Below are 20,026 nucleotides of genomic sequence, written 5' to 3' on the forward strand. Positions count from 1 at the left end.
TCTACCTGCCTCATGTGTGTTTCTTGTAGACAACATATGGTAGGATGTTGGTTTCTTATCCACTCTGTTATTTGCTTCCATTTTATGGGTGAGTTCATCCCATTCACATTTAGAGTCATGATTACCACCTGTGTATTCCCCAACATTTTGATTTCCTCTCCTAGTTCTGCCCTTTTTGCTCTCACTATTTCCTTTTAAACTAGTGGTTTGCTTTTAATCAGCCCCCCTAATTCCCATCCTTATTTTACTTCCCTTTCTTCCCCCTCCTTTTTTATTTCCCACTTATTTTGGGAGGGTATATTATATTCCCTCCCCCTCTCCTTCCCTTCCTTTTTGTACTTCCCTCCCCACTTGCCCCTTTGCTTTATCCCCTCTCAACTTTCCTGTAGAGAATGATAGAATTCAATACCCCAATATATCTAGATGCTCTTCCCTCTCAGAATTGATTCCACCAAGACTAAGATTTAAGTATTACCTATTAACACTCTCTTCCTCTCTTTCTTATAATCATATTCTTCCCCTCCCCTTCCCATTCACCTCTTTGTGTGGTATATATTATCCTATTTTTCTTATTCCTTTAAGTTTCTCTTGGTTTCATCTTCTATTTCTCCACCTTTTCTTCCATATCATCTTATACCACTTAGTACCTCAACCTCTACCTATGAATAATTCTTCTAACTACTATAATAGTAAATACAATTTTTGAGTTACAAATAACATTTTTCCATATAGAAATATAAACAATTTGACCTTATTGAAGTCCTAAAAGAAAAAAAAAACTAAAAATGTTTTTCTTTCCTTTTTCTTTTTTATTTACATTTTCATGTTTCTCTTGATTTTTGTGTTTGGATATCAAACTTTTCATTTAGTTTTGGTCTTTTCTTTATAAATACTTAGAAATCTTCTATTTTGCTCAATACCCAAGCTTTTTTTCTGGAAGTATATAGTCAGTCTTGAAGGGTAAGTGATCCTTGGTTTTAGACTCAATTCTCTTGCCTTTCTGAATATCATATTCTATATCTCGTGTTCCTTTAGTTTGGAGGCTGCCAGATCCTGTGTAATCCTGTTTGGTGCTCCTTGATAGCTGAATTGTCTCTTTCTAGGTTCTTGTTATATTTTCTCCTTATCTTGGAAGCTCTTGAATTTGGAAATTATATTCCTGGGGGTTGTCTTTTGAGGATTTAATATAAAGGGCCGTCTATGGATTCATTCAATGTCTATTTTGCCCTCTTGTTGAAGAACATCAGGGCAGTTTTCTTAGATAATTCCATGTAGAATAATGTCAAGGTTTCTGTTTATTTCAAGGTTTTCTGGTAGGCCTATGATTCTCACATTGTTTCTTCTGGACCTGTTTTCCAAATCAACCATCTTCTCAGTGAGATATTTCATGTTTCCTTCTATTTTGTTGTTCTTTTGACTTTGCCTTATTAATTCTTGCTTTTTTGTGAGATCATTAGCTTCTACTTGCCTAGTTCTGGTCTTTAAAGACTAGTTTTCAGCTAGGATCATTTGCTTTTCATTTTTGGTTTGGTCTATGTTGCTTTTCATGGCTTCCAGCTATATAATTCTGGTCTCCAATTTGCTTATCATTTCATTTGATTTCTGCCCTTCTTTTTTCCAAGTGGGTGTTTCTGTCTTTAAACTATTATTTTCTTTTTGAAGTATTTCCCACTTTTCTTACCAGGTTTCTTCAATCTTTCTTTTTTGGTTCATCTCAAATTTAAACTCCTCCAGATCTTGTGACCAATTTCCATTCTTTTGGAAGTTTTGGATGTGGTTACTTGTTTGTCATCCTCTGCTGTCTCCTCTGTAGTCTGGATTTTTTCTCCATAAAAATTATCCAGGGTCAATGCCTTTCTCTTGTTCTTTTTGTTTAATATTGTTTTTCTTGGGTGTTGCTGGCCATTACTTTGTTGATTTTTCCTTCCCTTCCCAGTCAAAAGTTTGATTGAGGAGGGCAGGTTCTCTATGTATTGAGTTAGTGAACGGTTTTTGTCCTGAGGCTATTTTTGAGTCTGTGGCTTCTGCTGTGTGCCACCCCAGTCTGCTCTATCTCTATGCCCAAGGTGCATGTTTCTTAGCCTCCAGGGGTCCCAAGTCTTGCTGCTCTCAGGGGTAAGTCTGTGGTGTTTTCAGTCAGCTCCCAAGACCATAGTGATTGCCTCAGACTCACTCTGATTCAGGCACACTGGCTCTGACTCTGGCACTGTAGGTGCATTTGGGGAGAAGTGTTCAGCTGGGATTTTGGTGGGAGTTATTTCACCCTTGTTATAGTGTAGCAATGTCTATATCCCACCTACCTTCAAGGCTGCTTCCTACAGTGGAGCCCCTTCACTCATCTGATTTTGGTTTTTTGTCCTTTTGAGGCACTTTATATTGGTCAGTGGTGGTGAGGAGAGGAAGAGTCTTGCTTCTACACTCCAGCCATCTTAACCTGGAAGTGTTTACAGATTTTTCTGAACTCATCTTGTTCATCATTTCTTATAGCCCAATAGTTTTCCATTACAACCACAGCTTGTTCAACCATTCCCCAGTTGAGGAACACCCCTTCCATTTCCAATTCTTTGCTACTACAAAAAGAGCTACTCATATTTTTGTATGAGTAGGTCCTTTTCCTTTATCTCTGATATCTAGTAGTGGTATTGCTGTGTCAAAAGGAATGCAGTTTTATGTTCATATCTGGGGTATGCTTTTATATTCTTATAAATTTGGCTCTGTTATCTATATATTTGAGAAATTAGGCCTTTTTTAAGAAACACTTGCTATAAATTTCCCCTGTTTGTTGCTTCCATTCTAATATTTGTTGTATTGGTTTTGTCTGTACAGAAATTTTTTAATTTAATGTAATCAAAATTTTCCATTTCATTTTTTATAATGTTCACTATGTCTTGTTTGCTTATAAATTCTTCCCTTATCCATTAGGTAAACTTTTCCATGTTTTCCATTTTGACTTCATCTTGGTATACAGTATGAATGTTAGTATATGACTAATTTCTGCCATATTTTTTTCTAGTTTTCCCAGCAGTTTTTTATCAAATAGATATTTCTTTCCCTAATAGCTTTGATCTCTGGGTTTATAAAACATGAACTTACTGTGGTCGTTTACTACTGTGTGTTGATTTCTTAACCTGTACATTGATATACTCCTCTATTTCTTGATCATACCAGATTGTTTTGATGATCACCACCTTAGAATATAGTTTGAGATCTGATACAACAAGGATTTCTCCCTTCATTTTTTTCTTAATTATCTTAATATTCTCAACTAAACTAATTTTCTTAATATTCTTAACATTTTGTTCTTCCAGAATAATTCTGTAATTATTTTTTCTACTTCCAGGAATTTATTTTTGCATAGTTGTTTGGTATGGCAATAAATAGGTAAACTAATTTAGGTAGGATTGTCATTTTTATTATATTAGCTCAGACTATTCAAGAGCAATTAATCTTTTTCCATCTATTTAGTTCTGACTTTATTTGTATGAAAAGTTTTTTGTAATTATGATCATATGGTTGCTGAGTTTGTTTTGGTAGAGATACTCCTAGGTATTTTATACTATCTATAGTGATTTTGAATGGAATTTCATTTTTTTTATCTCTTGCTGTTGATTTGTGTTGGTGGTAAATAGAAATGTTGAGGGGTTTTGTGGTTTTTCTTTTGTATCCTGTAACTATTGTAACTAATTGTAATTTTGTATCCTGTAACTAATTGAGTTAATTATTACTATTAGTTGATTCTTTTGGATTCTATGGATATGCCATCTTATCTGTAAAGAGTGATAATTTTGTTTCTTCATTGCCTAGTCTAATTCCTTCGATTTCTTTTTCTGCTTTTAATGCTATAGCTATTAAATGCTCCTCAAGGGAGCAAGCCTGCAACCAGAGTTCCCCAGGTAAGATTGAGGAAAATAATGAGAGAAAGTACAAAGTTTAAGATAGAGGGATCTCACCTGTAGGTAAAGATGAGAGGAAAGATAAGAATCAAAAGATAACAGGCACAGTGTGGGGTCATAAGTGTCTCTCTGCTGGTGATGAGTGCATATGAGTTTATTGTAGGCTGGTTACAGCTTTTAATGTTTATACAGAAAGTATAAACAATCGTCTGTGAGAAAAATCCATGGGAAAGTATAACAAAAATGTAGATAGGGCAGCTGGGTAAAAGATAATGATTCAGAGCATCATCTGGAGTTTATGGGATAGTCAGCAATCTTATTATGGGAAGCTAAAAGAAGGTGGTGAGGACACTCAGACCCATTCTCAGACTGACTGTGAGATCTCAACCTCTGAAGAGGGTTCTCAGATCTTTATCTTAGATGGACTCAGAGTTATCAACCTGTGACAATAGGCAGGGTTTCTAGTAAAATATTAAATAATAGTAGTAATAATGTGCACCATTCTTATTTTTGAGGAGGACTAATGAAAACCGTGGGTGGTGTCATGGCTTGCAAGTGAATTGGATTTCAGTGAGGCAGTTGTACAAAGTCATCATCCTCACATTCTCTAATACTCATTGAATTCTAGTGGCAGGAGTCTAGACAACTAGTAATGGTGCAGGATACTGTGAGTGACCTTGGCCTTTTCAATATCTGGCCAAGCTCTCAGGGTTCTACAGTTCTTGCCCAGCCACCTTCATGCCATTGGAATGAATTATTTCCTTCTATCCATTCCACCAGAGGAAATCTTACCATGTTTGGGGTAGACATTCCCTTAGCTCACCAATGGATTTGTGTCCTGGAGATTACTCTCAATCTGGCTTAGCCTATCTGCCTAGATCGTTTTGCCAGGATATTGCCAATGCACATTCTACAGATTCTTTGGAGCCACACATGAGAGTTGAATCAAAGGTGGACATCAAACATGGGTGAACTATAAGAAATAAATATGGTGAACACAGAGAATGGTGGGGAGAATGTGAATTAATTCAAAGTGAAGTAAACAGAACCAGGAAAAACAATAAAAAAAGATTTAAAATGTAATTAAAAGGATTGCAACAAAAGAATTGGAATTGAATCCTGAAAAATCATGATGACCAAACTTAACCCCAAAGATGAAATATAAGAAAATACATCTTTCAGTGTCTTTGCAGAGATAAAGGACTATGGATATAAATCACTGTAGAGAAAAGTTTTTAAAATTATGTTTATTACCTTTCATAAACTATTTTTCTTTCCTTTTAAATTATTTACTATAAGAAATCATTCTGTGAGAGAAAGGAGAGATATGTTGTGATTTAGTGTGAGATCCTGGGTCTTCAGCTGCCTCTTTTATGTTTCTTTCCTGGTCATGGGTGAATGAGTTTCTAACCTAAGATGGACATAGTCAAGCCCAGGGGCCAACTTTGCAAATTTAAGAGATCCAAATACTTAATTAATACCTTATGTGAACCTCACATGTGTTGGTAGCTTATCTGTCTCTTCCTCTTTTATGGACTAAACCTGATTTACCTATGAGCCAGTTTGGAGCTCCATTTATATTGTTCTATGATGGTGATGGGCCCAAGGAACTGAGATACTCTGTTCATTCACTTTCTTCTTCATTTGATGAGATCCTCTGCTGTGGATCCATGCATTCAATCCAGACTGGGTTCAGTCCCTGTTAAACCTGACCTCAGAGGAGACATTAAGGCCCCCTCAACTCATATTCTTTGATTTGGCCCCCATTCTTGTCTCTTGTAGAAAAATCATTGACGACTCATTTTAGGTTCATATCTAGTCTCCCCACAAGGAGGGCCATAGAAAAACACTATACTTTGTATAATTTGAATAATAAGAATCAAATATTAATGATGCAGATATTTCTTTCTTGCAAATTAATACTAAAAGACATGAGGGACCCACAGTACCCATAAACAGAAATGAATTTAGACATGACAGTACTTTTCAAGATTTATTAGACATTTTTACATTTCACCTCAGGTATTCACTGAGTCCCTAACTTCTGGAAAATTTGGGAAAAGAGCTAATTTCCTTAAGAACAGAGACTCTATCCTTTTTCTGTTTTGTATTCTTAAATGTCAGCACAATGCAAAGTTTGCAAAGTCAATATATTTAAAATCAAGGTGAATAAAAATAGTTCATTTCAGTATGTTTTGAGATGTCATTCTATATTATCAGAACTTGTATTCTCAAGTGGATTTGTGGCACCATTGAGATATTTTCTTATGTAATGCAGATCTGAATGCACCCAGCCACACAAGGCTTGTCCATGCTCTCCCATTAGTTTGGCACAGAAAGACAATCTAATGAGCTGAGGATCTTCTTTACCTTCTCTTATAATGATCCCAGTGGAGCACATGGGTTACCTATCCATTTTTTATTTCTTGCTTTTCCCACATGGCCAAATTATCCTTTTTTTTTTATTCACCTGTTTCCTTTGTGGCATCTAGAACTCTTTTATAATTCCATTTTTTTGTATTGCGTTTCACTTATACTTAACATATGCCTTTCTATTATCCTCTATTTGATATTTTCATCAGTTCTTTAGACACTAACCATCTAATGGTCATCCAATGATACTGAGAGTTAATAAAAGAGTCATCTTTATTTCAAGGAGAAGTTTGGAGTCATTTAGAGAACCTTATAACTTCCATAGGCAATCTTAAGAGGAAATGAGGGGTTCAAAAGATTCCATTAGGAAGTTAGGAAGACCTGAGTTCAAATTTGATGCTGTAAACTTATTGTGTGACCTGTTATAAGTTATTTAACTTAATTAATTTACCTCAGTTTCTTTAACTGTAAAGTGGGAATAATAATAGCACCTACCTCTCAGGGTTGCTGTGGGGATCAAAAGAGATAGTATTTATAAAGTATTTAGCACAGTTCCTGTCACATAATAATGTTAATGAATCTTTCTTTCCTTCCTTCCTTTCTTCATTCTTAATCCAACTTATTACCATATAATTGTCAGCCTGACACATTGTTTATTTGCAATATCTATGAGAAAGAGAGAGATGGAGAAAGAAAGAAAGAAAGAAAGAAAGAAAGAAAGAAAGAAAGAAAGAAAGAAAGAAAGAAAGAAAGAAAGAAAGAAAGAAAGAAAGAAAGAAAGAAAGAAAGAAAGAAAGAAAGAGAGAGAGAGAGAGAGAGAGAGAGAGAGAGAGAGAAAGAAAGAAAGAAAGAAAGAAAGAAAGAAAGAAAGAAAGAAAGAAAGAAAGAAAGAAAGAAAGGAAGGAAGGAAGGAAGGAAGGAAGGAAGGAAGGAAGGAAGGAAGGAAGGAAGGAAATAAGGAAGGAAGGAAGGAAGGAAGGAAGGAAGGAAGGAAGAAAGGAAGGAAGGAAAGAAATAAGGAAGGAAGGAAGGAAGGAAGGAAGGAAGGAAGGAAGAGAAAAAGAAGGAAAGAAAGGAAGAGAAAAAGAAGGAAAGAAAAAATAAAAGGAGTAAGGATAGATAGATAGATAGATAGATAGATAGATAGATAGATAGATAGATAAAGATACGTAGACTTATGTACAAACTCTCAATGTTGTCCATTATCATAGTCTAGATAATAATAAGCATTCTACATCAGCTTGGTTTTTTCAATAGTGGATGCTTAATCCAAACTCTTTAAAGTGATCATGGAGCTCATTTAGTAATCATAATTGTGGTATTTTTCAGTTATATTCAATTGTTTTCAGCCTTGCCCAACTCTTCCTGACCCTGTTTGGTGTTTTCTTGGCAAAGATTCTAAAGTAGTTTGCCATTTCCTTCTCTGGCCCATTTTATGGATGAAACGACCAAAGCAAATAGAGTTAAGTGACTGCCTCAGGGTCACACAGCAAATGTGTCTGAGGCCAGGTTTGAAGTCAGGAAAATGAGTCCTTCTGAGGCCAGGTTTGAAGTCAGGAAAATTAGTACTTTTGACAGCATCCCTGACAATCTATCCAATGTGCCACTTTACTGCCCTAGTAATCACAATAGCCAGCATTTATATGGCACTTTTTGATTTGCAAAGCATTTTACATATTAATTCTTTTGAGTCTTACAACAACCTTATGAGGTATCCTCATATTACACAAGACTAAGTCAGCTTGCCCAGAATGACATGCCTAATGAGTAGCTGAAGATGGCTTTAAATTCAGGTCTTCCTGACTCCAGTTCCCTCACTCTAGTCACTGCCCCACCTCAGTGCCTCTGCAACATTTGGTGACAATGCAATTAGGGCCATGACATCTGCAAATAGACATATGTGAAGGCTGTCATCTACAGAGAATCCTTCTTAATCCTTGACACTCTCTATACTAGATCTCTCTCTCTCTCTCTCTCTCTCTCTCTCTCTCTCTCTCTCTCTCTCTCTCTCTCTCTCTCTGTCTCTCTGTCTCTCTCTCTCTCTCTCTCTCTCTCTCTCTCTCTCTCTCTCTCTCTCTTCTCTCTCACCCTTACCTTCTGTCTTGGAATCAATACTGTGTATTGGTTCCAAGTCAGAAGAGTGATAAGGGCTAGACAATAGGAGTTAAGTGACTTGCCCAGGGTCACACAGCTAGGAATTGTCTACGGCACAATTTGAACCCAGGATCTCCCATCTCTAGGTCTGGCTCTCAATCCACTGAGTCACCCAGCTGCCTCCTATGCTAGAACTCTTTCATGATGGTGACAAATGTCTGTGGTGAGCATAAATCTCCCCATGTTTTGCCTTTCCTGAAGTTAATTATCAGAGGGTTACTGAACAAGTTTATACTCTGTAACATCTTTTAAGAATCTTGTATAATTTTGACAAGTGCAGGGAAGATATCTTGTCAGAGAAAAGCCTTTCAATATGACTATGTTCTCCCAAATCAAATACTTTTTATAGTCAATGAACAAGCACAAGTCAGATCTTATACTCATAATGTCTCAGAAATTTTATTACAGCAAAGATGTGATTTATTGTGGAACACCACTTAAAATAATAGTGTTTATAGAATGATTTAAGATTTACAAAGTGTTACACATGTGTAACCTCATTTGATCCTCTCAACAACCCACTGAGAGAGATGCTATTATTATCCCCATTTGCAGATGAAGATACTGAGGCTGAATAAACTTAAGTGAATTGCTTGGGGTCACACAGCTAGTAGATATTTGTGAAATCTTATTTTTTTCCAATACTTTCATGAGGAATCCCCTTTGCGTATCTATACATACATTCACTACATATCCTTTGCAGCCTTTGGATTGGTAGTTATTATTGCACTTTTTAAAAATTAGTAATAAGTTCAGAGATTTTCCCCATACCTTTGGCATTTTCCTTCCTCCAGATACCTTGAAACATGACCCCTCAGCACCCTCACACTCAATTTAGTATAGACCTCCTCTGCATTGACTTGGTCCATTCTGGCTGTTTTCCTATCTTTGTTCTCTTCAATATAATTCCTGACTTCTCTATAAGCACACTAACAATATTCATGTCTAAATCTCTTTTTTGAAAATGCTTTGTAATCCCTTTTGTTTGAACACAGGCATCTACACTATAATTTTTATAATGGAATTTGAAAAGTCACTGCCATGAAAAACACTTAGATGGATTCCTTTTTCTCTGAGTCTCCTAAAAGAAATGTCTTACACCTTTAGCTCTCCTAGAAATGAGAGCTTGTGTTCTATATCGAAATTCTTCTCCATTAACTGCAGAGAAGGTAAGAGGAGGGGCTGCTAGTAACTATAATGCATAATCAGATGTTTACTCTGATATTTTTATAATAGTCTCACATTTTTTGCTTTCTTACTATCAAAAAAGGTACATACATGAAGCCTTATTAAAATAACATCAAATATAATTGTATTAATTTCGTAATAGATTCTCTCTTTCCTGATTCCTATTAAAGCCAGAAATGGAAGTAGGCATGTTACCTCCTTAGTGATATTTTTTTCATAATGGAAGATATTTCTTTATTTGGCAAGCAAATCATTAATCTGTAAGGCCTTAATATGGTAGAACCAATAATCTGTAGGGCAGCTGAGTGGCACAGTGGATAGAGGGTTGGGCCTAGAGTCAGGAAAGATCTGAATTAAATTCCAGCCTCAGACACTTTGTGTGTTCTTGAGCAAGTCACTGAACCCTCAACTTCTTCATCTTTTAAAGGAGATAGAGAAGGAAATTCCAAACCAGTATCTTTTCTAAGAAAACCCCAAATAGGGGGCAGCTGGATGGCTCAGTGGCTTGAGAGCCAGGCCTAGAGACAGGAAGTCCTAGGTTCAAATCTGACCTCAGACACTTCCCAGCTATGTGAACCTGTCTAGCCCTTACCACTCTTCTGCCTTGGAGCCAATACACAGTATTGACTCCAAGATGGAAGGTAAGGGTTAAAAAAAAAAAAGAAAGAAAACCCCAAATGGTGTCATGAAGAGTCAGACATGACTGAAAAATGATTAAACAGCAACTAAATAATTATCTTTTTGTTTGGTTGTGACACTGTTAGAATCTTCCTTCTTGCCCAGTACCATAAATAAACATAAATAGAATTGCCTGGAACTCAATACTAATGTAGAACACTAGATCTGTCCTTATAATGACATATTTAAAATGGAAAAACAATGTGTGATATGGGAAGAGAGTTAGAACTTCTGTTGCCAAGCATATGAACTCACCACTAAGAAAAGCTGTTTAAATTTGATTCTTCCCCATACCGTACCCTTTCAATTTTTTAATGTGTTGATTATCCATGATATGGAGTTTATTTTTAAATTTTTAAATTTAATTAATTTAATCAACATTAATTGAACCTCTAGGGTGAAGGAACACTTTTTAGTTTCTTTGTTTCCCCCCTCCCCCAATGATCAAGATCCTATTGTTGACCTTTATTGGATTAGCTAGAAAGTGGAATCTTTCTTCTCTTGGTTTTCCTACCCGTTTCTTTGCTTGCAATATGCATTAGCAGTGAATGATGCTTGCCTATCTTCCCCCATCCCAATTCCTGTGTGCTGTGCCTTTGTGTTAGAGAGCACCACCACGGGCGGACGTTTATGTGTGCCTGGGTGCACAGGAGAATCTGTAGCCCTAGTTACTGCAAGCAATTAAACCCCGACAGGAGAGAGAGAGAGAGAGATGAAGGAAGGGCCCTGATTTTCTTTTCCTTTGCAGTAATTGCCTCAGCAATCATCTTTGATCACCCCAAAGCAGAGGAGGAAGAGTAAGGCGAGTTGACATCAGTGTTATAAATATATATACATTTACATACATAGGAGCACAGCGGCTTAGAGCTTTTTACATAACGTCTCTGACCTGAAACCATTGTAGTTCTATTGACACCTCATTTAATTTAATCTTTTCCTCCCAATGCAGAAGCCGAGAATCCGAACGGGGGAGGGGACTGGAAGGGATGGATAATCAAGCAAACTCTTTTTCGCTCAGCCTGACTGTCTAGAAATGACAGGGAAGTCATTGCTTTTGAAAAGCAAAGCAGAGAAGGGCACAATTGATTCCATTTAGTCCAATGCTGAAGGGTTGATAAGGATGGGGAATTTGCCTGAAAACATACCAAAATCCTTACCACAGGCTGAAAGCTGATTGGGGTTTCAGAAGATAGGAAGAAATAGTAAAGACGTTTTGGCTTCCCGGCGCGGAGTGATGGGAGACAAAGGGGAAGATGATGCTCCATGCCCAGATGCGGCTGAGCACCTTTTGTCAGTTTCAAATCAGCATGTCAGAGGGCTGAATCCGTTTAACCTGCCTCTATGACACATCACCCACCAGGCTGACCCGATCGCTTCCTCATTTTTATGGATGTAGAAGCTCACATTGTAATTCATTCCCTGGCACACTCCACTCATTCAGTTGTCTGCCTTTCGTCCAAGGAAAAAAAAAAAGCACTCTGAATAGTCTTTGCTGGCTGCACAGATGAGATATTAGCATTCCACATTTTGCTTAACATGGTAGTGATTCTGCAAGTTCCACCTCCAAATAATGCCTCAAATTCATCAATTTGTAGTCTTAGATCAACCATGCAAATTTGCACATGTCAATGAAGGCAGAATCTAAAAGAAATCAATCTGGACCTAAAAGAGATCAGGTCCAAATATTAAAAAAAAAAAACAAGCCTAAAACATATATAACAAACTCCATTATCTTTTTTCTATTTTCTATCCTTCAATTTTCTATTGGCTTTTCCCCCTTGTATTCTTTGAAATAGGAACTGCTTTGTCTATCAGTAGGACAGGTACACAATTAGCAGCGCTAAGTGTGTGGTAGGAGCTGACGAAAATGTGGTGGGTTGGTAAAGATTTATTTTTTTAATGTGTCAATTAACCCCGGACTTAAATCATTTGTTATATCTTAGTCCTTGCAGCAGCTTTCCCAGATCAGTTCCCTTCAAGGCACAAATAATTCAATAGTTAAGGGAGAAACTAAAAAAAAAAAAATATGGACCCACAAGCTTGCACTTGACCTCATAGGTTAAAATGCAATCTCCTGTTTTGGAAGGACTATTAATGCAAGCCATTGAAAAGTTCCTTTTCCTAGCATCCAAACAATACTGTATTAGCCTAAGAGAGTTAACATGCTCTATAATTTGTCATTAGTAATGTAATTAGTAATTCATCAAAGTGAGCCACTTTACCACCACCACAACCAAGTAAATTTGTATCTCTTTACTCAAGCAGAATCAAATCTATTATGTTGTCTCTGCCTCACAAATAAGCTGGTCCAGTGTTGAACTGCAATAGAATAGTATATTTATGTATAAAATTAGTATAAAGCATAAAGCAGGCTATTAAGATGGCTGTTCAGTTATCTCCACCTCTAGTTTCTCCCTTCCAAAATTCTCTCTTAAGGGTAGTGGGATTATCTGTTGTTTTCATCCATGCTTCTTTTTTTTAAAACTATATTTGTATTTTCAGTTGGTAAAAATCTACCTTTTTCTCCTTTCCCCCCAAACATTTTCCCCCTCCCATGAGAATGAAGGAAAAACAAAACCTTCATTACAAACATGTATCATCAAGAAAAACAAAGTTCTGCATTGGCCATGTCATATGTACACGTGTGTGTATAATATGTATGGACTGGCATTTATAAATATACACATGTGTGTATAACTACACACATGCTTGTGTATAGATATATAACATGTATAATGATATACAGGTATGTATATATAAATATATAAATTATAATAATGTATATACAATACATACAAAATAAATATAAGTATATTGATGTGCATATGTATAGATGCATGCACATATATCTACATGTGGGATGGTGTATATATGTACATGTGTGTATATATGCATACATATGCTTACCAACATAATTCTGGGCTCTGAGCTCTCCTCTGTATCAGCTGGTCATTTCTGATTCTTAATTCCTTCACTATCTACGCCATCCCCACCTCATCCCACCTTCTTTGCTTTTAATCTGGATCATATTTTCTATACAAGGTACTACAATTTACCTACCAGGTACTGGGAAGACTGCAAACAAAAGCATAATCTTCCCCATAGTCATGTTATCCATGGAGATATCCATAAACCTAAAGGGAAGGTGGAAAGGACCAGGGGCCATCAAGCTCTTCTGACTTGACGTATAATGATCAACAGAGTCTCATCTTCCACTGGAGCCTCAAAGATTGCAGATGATGGTTCAACAAACACATTCTCAAGTTCCATATCCTGAGATGTGATTCATCTGGCCCAGGGAATTTAAACTCATTTACGACAGTAAGATGCTCTCTTACTATCTTCTCACTCTCTTGAGTTTCATTTTCTTATTGACTATTTTGGTCTAAGTCTTTCCAACTTGATCATTCTTTCCAATAGTGAAAATGGACATAAAACAGTAGTTAAGAAGTTCTTGCACCTTTTGATTATCTGTTACTACTTTTACATTCATCTCAAGTAATGATTCTGTATTTTCCTTGTTTCTCCTCCTCTTGCCCACAATGTCGATAATAAAGCTTTTTTTTTGTATCCTCAAGATTTACTGCTACTTTTAGTCCATTCTAGGTTTTATCCTTCTCATTCTATTCTTACCATGTGTGCCATCATTTCACATCTATTCTTAGTTACTTGTTTTTACCTCCAATTTATTAATTTTCCTTTTAAAATCTAAGCTTATCATTCTGAGCTTCATTTCTATCCATCACTCTATTTCAAAACTTCCCTGCCTTTCTTTATGATCAGAATGATTTGTTATGGTCTTATAAGTATTTTGTACACAAGGGTTTTATACATCTCCTGAGCTAGTATCCCTTTCTGGATATTAAACAAATACATTGCAAGCAATTTTTTAAAGGAAGCACTGTGAGTCAACATGGATCTATTAATAAGAAGTCATGACAAATAAATCTCATTTTCTTTTTATCAAGATGTTAGACTGGTGGATCATGAGATTTCTGTAAATTTAGTATACTTAGATTTCAGCAAAACAAAATTCATATGATCATAAATTTAGCTTTCAAAGGGACTTCAGAGGCAGCATGATATAGTAGAAAGAATGCTGAATATAGAATAAGTGGGCTTGAATTCAAATCCCATTTTTCTATTATATCATCTATATAACTTTGAGAAATTATTTAACCTCCTTGGAATTCAGTTTTCTCAAATGCAAAATGAAGATAGTGGTCTCAATAACATCCGTGATCCCTTCCAGCTCTAAATGCATTCTCCTGTAATATCTTCATGGACATGATGGAGAGATACAGATTAATGATAGTAAATCAAGGTAGATTTGGAATTGTCTGAATCACTACCAAAAGAAAGTTGATTGAGATCAGCCTGAGAGAAGATCTCAGGTACAGAGCTATTGAAATGATTTAAGCATGAAGTTATTTCATTTGGAATGAAGGAACATTTCAAAGGAATAATCAGTGGGACTTGTGGACTGATTGGATATAAGGATCAATGGAGTCCAAGGTGACTTCAAGACCATGAGACTGAATGACAAGAACAAGAAATCAGAAAAGGGAACCCATTTGAGTTTTCAGTTGGGAATTTATTTAATTTGAAATGATAGTTTGGTATTTCTACTAGGCAAGGAGAGACAAGGGCTTAGCACTTAGGAAAGAGATCAAAGTTGAAATATAGGTTGAGAGTCATTTGCATAAAGGAGACAGGTAAAGTTTTGAGAATGAATGGGTTTTCTAAGAGTGTAGCAAGATGCTAGCAGAGAAATGAAAACAATTATGGGGGCCCCCACAGTTAGAGGATAGAAGGAAGAAAGGGGTCAGATCAGTGGGATAATATAGTGTCCCAAATGTCAAAAGAGAATTTCCAAAATGAAGTAGTGGTTAACAGTGTGAGATGTCACAGCAAGGCCAAGGAGAATGAAGACCAAGTAAAGTCCTTTGATTTTTCAAGGTCAGTTAAAAGAAGTTTTTATATGGCAATAGAGGCAAGTCAGGGGTAGCGCTTTATATAAAGCACAGAAGTGCTTAATAAATGCTCATTGAATTTAATATTTGGCAATAAAATTAAGGTATCAGATCAAAAGCACACTTTGGATAATATGACAGTGGTACAGAAGAGGGTAATTGTGAGTGGAAATAAGAATAAAGTGAAGGGTTTTTGAAGATCAGTCAGAGTCTTGTGTGTCTGGAGACAGAAAAAGGCACCAGTGGCAAGGGAGAAATTCAAAATGCTAGAGAAAGAGAACGTGGGCATGGGAACAATTGTTGGCTCTGAGCCCTCTCTCAGTTCTTTTCATAATTATGAAGCCTAGACCTAGATCCCCTTAGTGTATTAAAAAGCCTCATCATTCCGAATTTACTGCAGAGGTTATTTCAGAAAGAAGTTGAAGGCAACAGCTACACCAAGCTTTAGTTTCTAAATAGCACAGGAAGACTCTCTTTTGCCCTGTGGACTCTTTGGCAAAGTATTTTTTTTTCTAAGGAGTTAATAGAATAGAATCCATGAAAGAATCCACCAGAGAAGGAAATGACAAATCACTATGGTGTCCTTGCCAAGAAAATCCCATGGTTAGCTATGGGCCATGGGGTCATAAAGAATTGGGCACAGGGTAATGACTGAACAACAACAACACTAGAATAGAAGTAATTGGCCACTGAATTCACCAACTGCATCCCACTCCATAGTGGCATCACATATGATACCACCCAATCCCTGGAAATCGTAGCCTGGCAGTTTTGTCCAATGGTCTGGCTTCATATGGAAGGTAATCAATCTTCATTTCTAAGTGTACAGTCTGTGATGTCAAGTGCAGTTGTTTATTCTTGCAGCACAACTGAACCAACTGTGTGAAGCTCCATGTCATTTTAATTTCAACCTTCCCTCAATGGGATGAAAAAACAGCAGGACCCTAATGAAGAAAGCAGGTAGAAAACTTTTATAGAGTCTAAAATCTAGTATCTGAAGACTATTTTTCATCAATGAACATCAAAGAACTATTGTATTGCCCTTGGTTTCAATGAGACAATAAGATTCTCAAGTCTGCCACCAATAAATATATTGTCCTTTGCTAAATTCTGCTTTTGCAGTGCAATACCCCATGGGGAAATCCAGGCCCTATTTGGAAATATGCTTACCCAAATAAGATGGAAAAATAGTTTTAAGCCCTTAATATCTATGAGTATGAACTTTGATATTATTTATAATAAAAAAGTATCTTTGTGCCATCATCTCTGCTGGGAGTGGAATCTCGTCCTGAGCAGGTTGCTCCATTATAAGATGCCATTGCTGATGGACAAGAGAAGAAAATGGATCCCCATCCTACCCTATTGTGCTCTGCTTGAGGTATAAAGGGAGAAAAAAAGGCAGAGAGTTTCCTTTTAAAGCATTTCAAACTCCATAACTGGCTCTCTTCTCAATTGCCAAAGATGACTCAATGGACCCAAGTTCCTCCTGTCTCACCTAACTTCCAAATTTGCAAGCTTTATTTTTATTTACTTTTTACAAGCTTCCTTTTTTTAAGGCTGCCAGAGAGGAGGCTAATCTATCAGTCAGGCACTGGCTGGCCACCTTCTAATTCCATCAGATCTCATTTGTTAGAAGAATTCCTTAATTTTTTCCTCAAGGATCATAGAAGTGTAAATACATCTTAAATTTCATTTGTACCTACTTGACACACTTTTTACCTCATTTAATCCTCATAAACCCTGTGAGGTAAAGAATATAGTTAGAGTCACCCTCTTTTTACAGAGGAGGAAACTAAGACTCACAGAGTATAAATGACTTACCTGTAGTTACATAACTACTAAATATCATAGGTTGGATTCCAATCCAGATTATCTCCTCAATCCAGTTCCAGCATTCTTCCCTCTATATCATGCTGCCTTTCATAAATTCACCTATTATAAATACCATAATAATGAATGCTACAGAAATATTTCCAAGAAATGGGGTGCATGTATGGACATAGAACATTCTAGAAATACAGTAAGGACTGGTACTCGAGAGCTGCCACCCACTTACCAATGAGTTTTCTGTTCTTTTTTTTCTCCCACTCTAATAATACTCTTGTCTCCAAAACACATGGTTTACTGGAAGGAAGAATGATGTCCTACAGAAAGAAGTAGAAAGTAAGTAACAATAGTTGTACTTGGGGGCATTTATCCCATGGGGACATCCAAGCCTCAATTGAAAATCTGTTTGCTCAACTAAGATTAATTATACTTTTACCTAACTATCTCTAAGGCCCAGTTAGAACATACATATGACCCAGGTTCCAAGAGTTTCCAAAATATCCTTCCTTCAAGTGTACATTGATGAGTGATGAGAAAGAGGACCTTAAACACAATATTATAGGAGTGCCATGATTTGCCATTGTCATCAACCTTGATTCTCTACAATCAAGGAAAAGAAATAATTACGTGTTTTGAAATTGTGAAAATAAGTGAAGAGAACATTAATTGTCCCGCTAATTATCTTATTTGGGGAACATATTTAAGATCTGTACCCTAGGAAATAAAATCAAGATTATTCTATGTTCCATGGATAGACAAATACAGAAATGTACCTATTAGAGGTAGACACATTGGAAAGGAGGATAAAATTGATAGTAATACACTATCTAATAATCTTGTAGGTTAGCAATTCTCCCATTTTCTCAACCATCTAAAGCTGCAATTTGTCCATGAGGACCAATTCTCTCCTGAAGAAAGAAGTAAAATCTCAAACCCTGCTCTTTCACCCCTTTAACCTCATCACTACCTACTGAAATCTTTCCTCTCCTTTAAGATCCAGCTCAAATGCCATCCCTTTGCATCATACCTTCCCGGAATCCCTCACTTAAGAGTACATTTTCCCCTTTTCTGAACCTTTCTTAGTTGTTTTGGTGTCATAGACCTCATTGAGGGCAGTCAGGTGAGGCCTATAGACCTCTTCTCAGAATATTGTTTTAAATGCCCATAATAAAATACAAAGGATTACAATTATTTTGAAATACACATATCAGGTAATTTTTAAAAACAAGTTCCTGGACCTCAGATTAAGAACCTAATATACCATAGCACTTTGTACCACTTTTATTCAGTAACCATATACTGATCTGCATTATAATCTAATTGTAAGGACATTAAAGGCCCAGATTTTTTTTTCCTCTTCATATTTATTTTCTGGTTGCTCAGTAGATAGACTGCTAGGCCTAGAATAAGGAAGACCCAGTTTCAAATCCAGCTCCAAACAATTACTAGCTATATGACTTTGGGCAAGTCACTTAACCTATATACCTCTATTTCTTTAACTGTGAAATGGGAATAATCATGGTAGGGTTGTTCCAAGGCTCAAATGAGACAATATATGTTTGTTTGTTTTTAAATCCCTTGGCACAGTGCCTAGCTCTGTAGTGAATGCTATATAAATAATTATTCTCTTCCTTTCCCCTTCCTGTGACTAAGTTCCATAAGTTATGTGCTCAGTTGTTTGTAGAAGATGAACCAGACTTTCTTTACCACAGACACCTTGGACCCAAGTTCTCTGCCATTTTATAAAGTAAAAACAATGCCATCCCTTATTGATGATCTGACCTAGGTATTAGAAGATAGGTTCAGATGTTCGTGGCTGATTTTCTTCATCTATATCCTAAGGTTACAAACGTTATATGCTGAAAAACACACAAAAAAAGGAAATCCTTGGGAGGTTTTCTCTAGGTGAATTTGCTCCACCCTAGGCTCTGATCTCAGAATATTGGGGAATTAGATTCATTGAGTATTCTTTTCCGTCAAACAAGAGGAGGTCAGTCGAAGGTGAGTGAAATTGGCCATTCAAGCCACAAAGTTGTAATGGGCCTGGTGCTATGAAGCACCATTTTCACAGTATCTCCTTTTGAGGTCTCTCTTATAGTTCGTACTAAACTTGGCACCAGATCATGCTGACTTGTTAACCTCTTGATTTTATTCCATTCATTATTGACATGAGAAATAAGATTGAGTCTTGAAACAGTAGCAAGAAAAAACTTAGCTCCTGATAAAATAATGAGCCTTCCTTATTTTGAGCCTCTCTTTCCCCTTTACTTTGATGCGTGGCCCCCCTATTATGACTCTTTGTCCACCACTGAAAAGGCCAGTGTCCTCAATTTGTGCTCAGCTGGAGAGGGAACATTGGGCTAAAGAGTGCAGGGAAGCAAAGAAATCATGCTGAGATGATATTTTCCTTTATGAGACATTTAAACACCATAACAGAGAGAATGTCTTATGAACTGAACATCAGTTTTAAATATGGAAAAATGTGCCCTGGTTGTCGGACAGTCATGGTGCCGTTGAATATCTGGGGCTTCCAGAATCTAAAGGAAAGTAAAAAGTTTTGTCCTATCAGGTAACTGACTATGAATAACAGAACTATTGTAGAAAGGAAATGGAAAGGAGAAAGAAGAAAATAACTGTCCCCCACCCATTCCGCATCCCATTATTGGCCAACTTCATTGAACCTTTTAAGTCTTACCCTATAGTATGGGTACCATGCTAGGAGTCGCAGAAGAGACAAAGAAGACAATGGGGTGCTCAGAGTTTAATAATACAACTCTTCTGTGAATTCCTGCGAAATCTGATACAAAAGGATTTTCTCCCCCTGTTATTCTCAATTATTTTATATTTGCGATTCTGGTGTAGAGGGTACTACGCCATTGGATGAGAGATAATTATCATTGTCCTTAGTTTATGAAAGGAAGGCTTTGGGAAGGAGGTAGA

At 36.6% G+C, this 20,026-nt stretch overlaps 1 long non-coding RNA gene across 1 annotated transcript in view; it reads left to right on the forward strand.

The window, feature by feature from the left end:
• LOC103096853 (uncharacterized) overlaps positions 1–20,026 on the forward strand; it is a 284,089-nt gene that overhangs the window by 209,917 nt on the left and 54,146 nt on the right. The gene's annotated exons all lie outside the window — the stretch shown is intronic.

Source organism: Monodelphis domestica, chromosome 1, assembly GCF_027887165.1.
Source record: "Monodelphis domestica isolate mMonDom1 chromosome 1, mMonDom1.pri, whole genome shotgun sequence".
Classification (NCBI taxonomy): Eukaryota; Metazoa; Chordata; class Mammalia; order Didelphimorphia; family Didelphidae; genus Monodelphis; species Monodelphis domestica.